Here is a 6,497-nt window from a genome sequence, read left to right as displayed (position 1 = left end):
ATTACCACAAACAAACTACAGTTGGAGGCTGTTCGGGATTTGGTGACGATCCTGAAAAGAGCCCTCGGAGCAAAACTCTGAGAACAAGAAAACTTCACAACAGGCCAAGAATCACGATCCTTCACCGAAACGAAGGTGGATACTTCGAGTCCTGGCAGGGCTCCGTTCAAACTTCTTAAACCAGAATTATGGAGATAAACATCAACGACACACACACACACACACACACACACACACACACACACACACACACACACACACACCTACACATGTATACACACACACACACACACACACACACACCTACACACGTATACACACATACTGTATGCACACACAGACGTACACACACGTATTAATCATGAGCCCATTCTCTGAGTTTTTAACTTGGTATAGAAAATAATTATTGACATGCTGAACATTTTTGATAATATTAGTCCCCTACCGGTATCACCGGAAGGGACTATAGGTTTGCTCTTCGTCTGTCCGTCTGTCCGTCCCACCTGTGGTTTTGCAGACTTTTTTCCCCACATCCTTTAAGATCTTCAACTGAAATTTGGCACTTGGCTTTATTATAATAAGTTTCAGAACAAGTTCGAGTTTCAGGAGTGTTTCGTCAAGTTTTCACAGAGTTATGCCCTTTTCAGATTTAGAAATTTCAGAGAGTTTCTTCTTCATCATTTTGGTTCTGGTATCGGCTCGAGCGTGTGTTGGAACAATTTTTATCTCTGGTTTGTTATCCTAGTTGTCTTTATTGGTTTCGAGTCGACAAAAGATATCAGGAAATGAAAATTGCTTTTCCTTTATTTTGACGCTTAGACCCAAACACGGTGGGTTAGAAAGTTTATTCTTGAACTTCATTTTGGTCTGGGTGCCGGCTCCAGCTTGCGTTAAACGCAAATTCATTTTTATCTCCCGTACATTCATTGGGACTGTTAGGGGACAGGGGGTGTACACTGCAAGGAAATTCTTGCTCTTGTTAATACCTATTATGACGTTTCACTGAGGCTGTTGCAAAGGTTATGCTTGCGTAACATTGGTCAAAACCTTTGCTCAGTTTGTCAACACAGATTCCAAAAAGTAGCCGGGGTACCAGGCCCAATGCCTATTCGCTGTATAAGATACTGCAAAAAAAGATGTTTTTTTAATTAAAAAAGCAATAATCATTGCAAGAAGAAGCTCGATTCTAAAATAAATAACCTCCTCTCAAAGAAAGTGTGGTCAATGATACAATGCTTAACTGTAAACAGATTTTTTTACAGTCTACAGCAATGAGATGTTTTGAATCGGTTGGGAGTGTTACAGGAAATCAGGGTCAATGTACATGAAGTATGTGAGACATAGAGGCCTCCATGGTTGGTGGCTATGTCTCTATTCATCATCAGCCTTCATAAAAAGCATAATCTCCATCTCCAGCGAGTCCATTGGAACCTTTTTAGCAGATAAACAAATCTTTATATTTTCCATTATACTGTATTGCTTTATATTTCGTTTTTGTATGTCCATTGTCATCATGAATTATTGGAAGCTGCGAGTTCACTCCAGCCAATTCAGATGTATAATGTAGTCACATAATCAAATGGGTACGAAAAGCATTTTAGGTATGGAAATTAAACCATTGAATATAATAGTTTCGAAAGCTGCTCTTGCAGGTACTCTCAGGTCACAAATAGATAATGTCAGACAAAAGACAGAACCTTCTTCATTTGGGCTAGAATTATTCAGGTGAACTCAGACTTGATTCATGAAAAGAAGATGGCTTTCAGAAGCTCAAAAAATCCTGCCGCATGCAAAGAGGATTTTTTGAAACGATCACCCTAAGGCAAAACAAACATATTGCTGCTCTAAGAAGCAATTTAATATCTTCTTGAAGGTTTCTTTCAGATATTGAATCACTGAGGAGGCCAAAACAATCCCACAATTCCCTTCAGCAACAGATAGAAGTGCCACTTGTCATGGAGTACATGCTGCTTCATACTCTTAATGTCCAATATGAATTATAAATCAACTTGCAAATGAGTTAAACCTCTGTGTCTGTCAGTTAAACTGGATTTGTCAGTGTTTAGATACGTATTAAAAACATCATCTTAGAAGAGGCAATTATCACATTATACCAAAATATAGGCAATAAAATGAGGAAAGGCAACTCCACCTCAGGATACATAAATTTAAAGAGGATGAAAAAGAGATTTTTATGGCTATAAAGCATTCTGAGGTTTTCTGGAATAGGTGCAGCTTGTGAAGGAACTTGGACAAACATTACATGGAGAACAAATGATATGAGAAGACAACAATGTACAGTCCTTGTAACTGAATTACAAGCACATTATAGTAAGCAATTGGCAAATTAACACAGTATATGGGATTTGAATCTGATGACATAACATTACAAGCTCAGCACTCAAATGGAAACACCAAACAGGCCAACTCGAAAAGGTAACACTTTTACTAAATAATAATCATGTGTATCGTAAAGGTCTGTGATGGCAAAACCTTTGTGGAGCACCCAAACTTACATTAAACATCAGTATTGACATGCTTGAGGCTGCTGTGTAAATTAGAGTGAAGATTCAAGTTTGTTTGTTGCCCATCCATCCATACTGCTGTCCATATACTGAAAAGAAATAAAACAATAAATCTTTTTTCCTGTTTGGGTTCTGACGATGAAGTGGCTATCCTGGCAAATTAAACAATGAATGAGAACCAGTTGTATCAACCTTTTTTAATGGAAATGCGAATCGATATAACTATATAATCTATCTCGATCTCTCCACACACACACATATATATATATATATATATATATATATATATATATATATATATATATATATATATATATATATATATATATATATATATATATGTGTGTACTGTATACAGAAGCATATACATATATATAAATATACACTCATATATATATATATATATATATATATATATATATATATATATATATAAATATACACACATATAAATATATATATATATATATATATATATATATATATATATATATATATATATATATATATATATATATATAAAAACCCACACACACACATATATCTGATTTACATATATCAGCTGCCACTACCTTTCCAGGGAGACCATTCCATGCATCAACTACTCCCTGAGTGAAAGTCCCCTGCCTTACTACCATCGTAACTCTCCTCTTCCTTACTCTCAGGCTATGGCCCCTGGTTCTGTCACTGTCTACTCTGTTGAATAATTAATCTGCACTTGTTTTATCTGTACATTTCGTTATCTTAAACATCTCCATCATATCTCCTCGCAACCGCCTCCTTTCTCGTGAATAAAGCCCTGTCTCCTTCAACCGCTTCTCATAGCTGAGTCGAGCTTGGCCTGGAATCAATCTAGTAGCCCTACGCTGATCCTTCTCTCTGGCATCTATGTCATTCCGGAACTGTGGTGACCAAAACTGCACACAGTATTCTAGATGTGGCCCTCACTAAATTCCTGTACAATGTTTACACCACCTCTTTTGATTTATAATTGATCCCCCTCCTTAGACAGCCTAAAACCCTATTTGCTTTACCAAAAGCTGCCTGGCACTGTGCTGCCTGCTTACCTCCTGTATCTATTACTACCCCCGGATCCTTCTCCTGTATGACACGCTCCAAAAATTACCCCTTGCATCCTGTAATCTCTATTTTCATTGTTCTTTCCCATCCCCAACACCTTACACTTGGTCAGGTTAAATTCCATCTGCCAGTCTTTTGCCCAATCAATACAAGTATCAATACTCTCTTGTATCTGTTCACCACCCCTTCTGCTATCCACCTCACCTCCAAGCTTTGTGTCATCCACAAATTTGGAAAGCTTACTCTTTACCCCATTATCCAAATCGTTGATGTAAATATTGAATGGAAATGGTCCGAGTACTGATCCCTGCGGTACCCCGCTACTTACACCCTCCCAGCAAGACATCCTCCCACTCACGGCCACTATTTGCTTCCTATCACTAAGCCAGTTTGCAATCCAATTAGCTACCTAACCAGTCACTCCACAAGCCCTCACTTTTGCTGACATCCTCCGATGTGGTACCTTATCAAATGCCTTATTAAAGTCTAGATATACTATGTCCACTGCCTTTCCCTCATCCACCCAAGCAGACACTGCTTCATAGAACTCTAAAAGATATGTTAAAGGGAACTACATTTGGTAAACCCATGCTGACTCCATTTAATTAGTTTGTATTTGTTTAAATGGCTCCTCATCCGGTCTTTAATTAATGTCTCCAACACCTTCCCCACAACTGAAGTCAAGCTAACAGGTCTATAGTTTCTCTGGATCCTTTCTTCAATAATGGTGTTATATTTGCTACTCTCCAATCCTCCGGAACCTGTCCTGACTCCAGTGAGCTATTGAAAATATCCGTTAACGTCTCACTTACCTGCTCAGCCACCTCCCTTAATACTCTCGGGTGTATATTGTCTGAACCCGGAGCCTTATCTACTCTTCGATATCCTTGCTGTTCCTTTACTTCCTCCACTCCAACCTGGATGTTCTGTAAAAGCCCTTCCTCAACTCATCGATAAATACTCCCAGCTATTGGCAATTCTCCTGACTGCTCTTGTGTAAAAGTTGAAGAAAAATACCTGTTTAGTAAGCCTGCCATCTCACTTTCCTCACTAACCACTCTCCCGGTGCTATTCCTCAATGGGCCCACACTGGTCCCAACCTGTTCTTTTCCCCTGATATACTTAAAAAAAGCCTTGCTATTATGTTTAATATTCTTAGCCATATCCTTCTCATACTCATACTCTCCTTTGGCTTGCTGAGTTATGTTCTTCACTTGCCTCTGTTTACTCCGATAGTGATATAAATCATTCTCTAATCTCTACCCACACAGAACACATAACATTTATTCCTTCCTAAATGTCACCCCTTTCTCTTGATGCAATGCTGTCCTTTACCAAAATTGCTACTCCTCCTATTCTCTCCTTCCTATCACACCGATACACCTTGTAGCCTTCTAATTCTGTCCTCCAGTTACTCTCCTCCTTAAACCATGTCTCACTCACTGCAACTATATCGTACTCCTCGCTATCTACTTTGGCTTCAAGCTCTTCCATCTTATTATTTAAACTTCTGGCATTGGTATAGAATATATTTAACTTTTCCCTTCCTGAAATTATATTTTCCTGCCTGGCCTTACTCACCCCAATTACTTCATCCGTTCCTTCCTTTATAGCTTCCCCACCCTCCGCTGACCTAAAAAAGCCTGAATTCCTTCCTCAATTCCCACTGCAAACCTTACTGCCCCCTTTCTATCTAATATACGGCCATCATTCTGGAAACACTCCCTTTGTCCCCTAAATTATTCCCACTGCTTCCTTAATGTAAAACCTTCCTCCATACACCATTGTTCAAGCCATTGGTTGACGACTATTGCTCTGCTCATAATTTCTACATTGTTTCCTAATCTTGGGAGGATGCCAGGAAAACATGACCTTACAAACCTTTACTTTCATTCGCTTACCCAATATCCTGTATCTATTTTTCAAAACCAATGAGTAAACTTCCACTACATCATTCGCACCTAGGTGTACCACAACCAACTTCTTCTTGCCATGACCCGATACAATATCGTTCACCCTTCCTTCAATGTCCCTCACTCTCGCTCCTTCAAAATTACACAGAATTGTGTGTCTACAATCCTTCCTGCAGAATGAAGAATCTACATATTTAATAATCTCATCACCCACAAAAACTGTCTCCCACACCTCACTTCTACCAATTTATATTGCTGCACCCACTGTACCTCCGCCACTGCCCACACCCGCTGCACCTCCGCCACTGCCAACACCCGCTGCATCTCCGCCACTGCCTGCACCTGCTGCACCTCCACCACTGCCCGCACCCGCTGCACCTCCGCCACCGCATGCTGCACCTCCTCAACTGCCCGCACCTGCTGCACTTCCTCCACTGCCCGCACCCGCTGTACCTCCGCCACTGTCCACACCCGCTGCACCTCCGCCACTGCCAACACCTGCTGCATCTCCGCCACTGCCTGCACTTGCTGCACCTCCACCACTGCCCGCACCCGCTGCACCTCCGCCACCGCCCGCTGCACCTCCTCCACTGCCCGCACCTGCTGCACTTCCTCCACTGCCCGCACCCGCTGCACCTCCACCACTGCCCGCACCCGCTGCACCTCCGCCCACTGTCCGCACCCGCTGCACCTCCACCACTGCCCGCACCTGCTGCACCTCCGCCACTGCCCGTGCCCGCTGCACCGTCACCACTTCCAATATCCTCAGCAACCTCACTCCACAACCGTAACCAACCATTATATCGACAAATTTCTCACATTCTGCTACTTGCTGCAAATTATCGATGCATTCCTTCAACCCGGTAACCTTCATCAAGTGGACGATTTCCTCACACTTCCCACAACAATAAGAACCCTCTTCTTCCCCAATTGTTGACGTGGCCCACATTGAGCAACTGTTACATTAGACGTATTCCTC

General features: G+C 41.3%; 1 long non-coding RNA gene across 2 annotated transcripts in view; it reads right to left on the bottom strand.

The window, feature by feature from the left end:
- Positions 1-544: 544 nt before the first annotated feature.
- The window catches only part of LOC147022826 (uncharacterized), a 184,562-nt gene continuing 178,609 nt past the window's right edge, over positions 545-6,497 (bottom strand). For both annotated transcript variants that reach the window (XR_015059710.1, XR_015059711.1), the window contains one exon: positions 545-2,614. This is a non-coding gene — a long non-coding RNA (uncharacterized LOC147022826). The remainder of the gene's footprint in view (positions 2,615-6,497) is intronic.

Source organism: Eptatretus burgeri, chromosome 7 (genome assembly GCF_056783735.1).
Source record: "Eptatretus burgeri isolate ZD-2024b chromosome 7, Ebu_testis_v1, whole genome shotgun sequence".
Lineage (NCBI taxonomy): Eukaryota > Metazoa > Chordata > Myxini > Myxiniformes > Myxinidae > Eptatretus > Eptatretus burgeri.
This window is presented reverse-complemented; position numbering and strand designations above follow the sequence as displayed.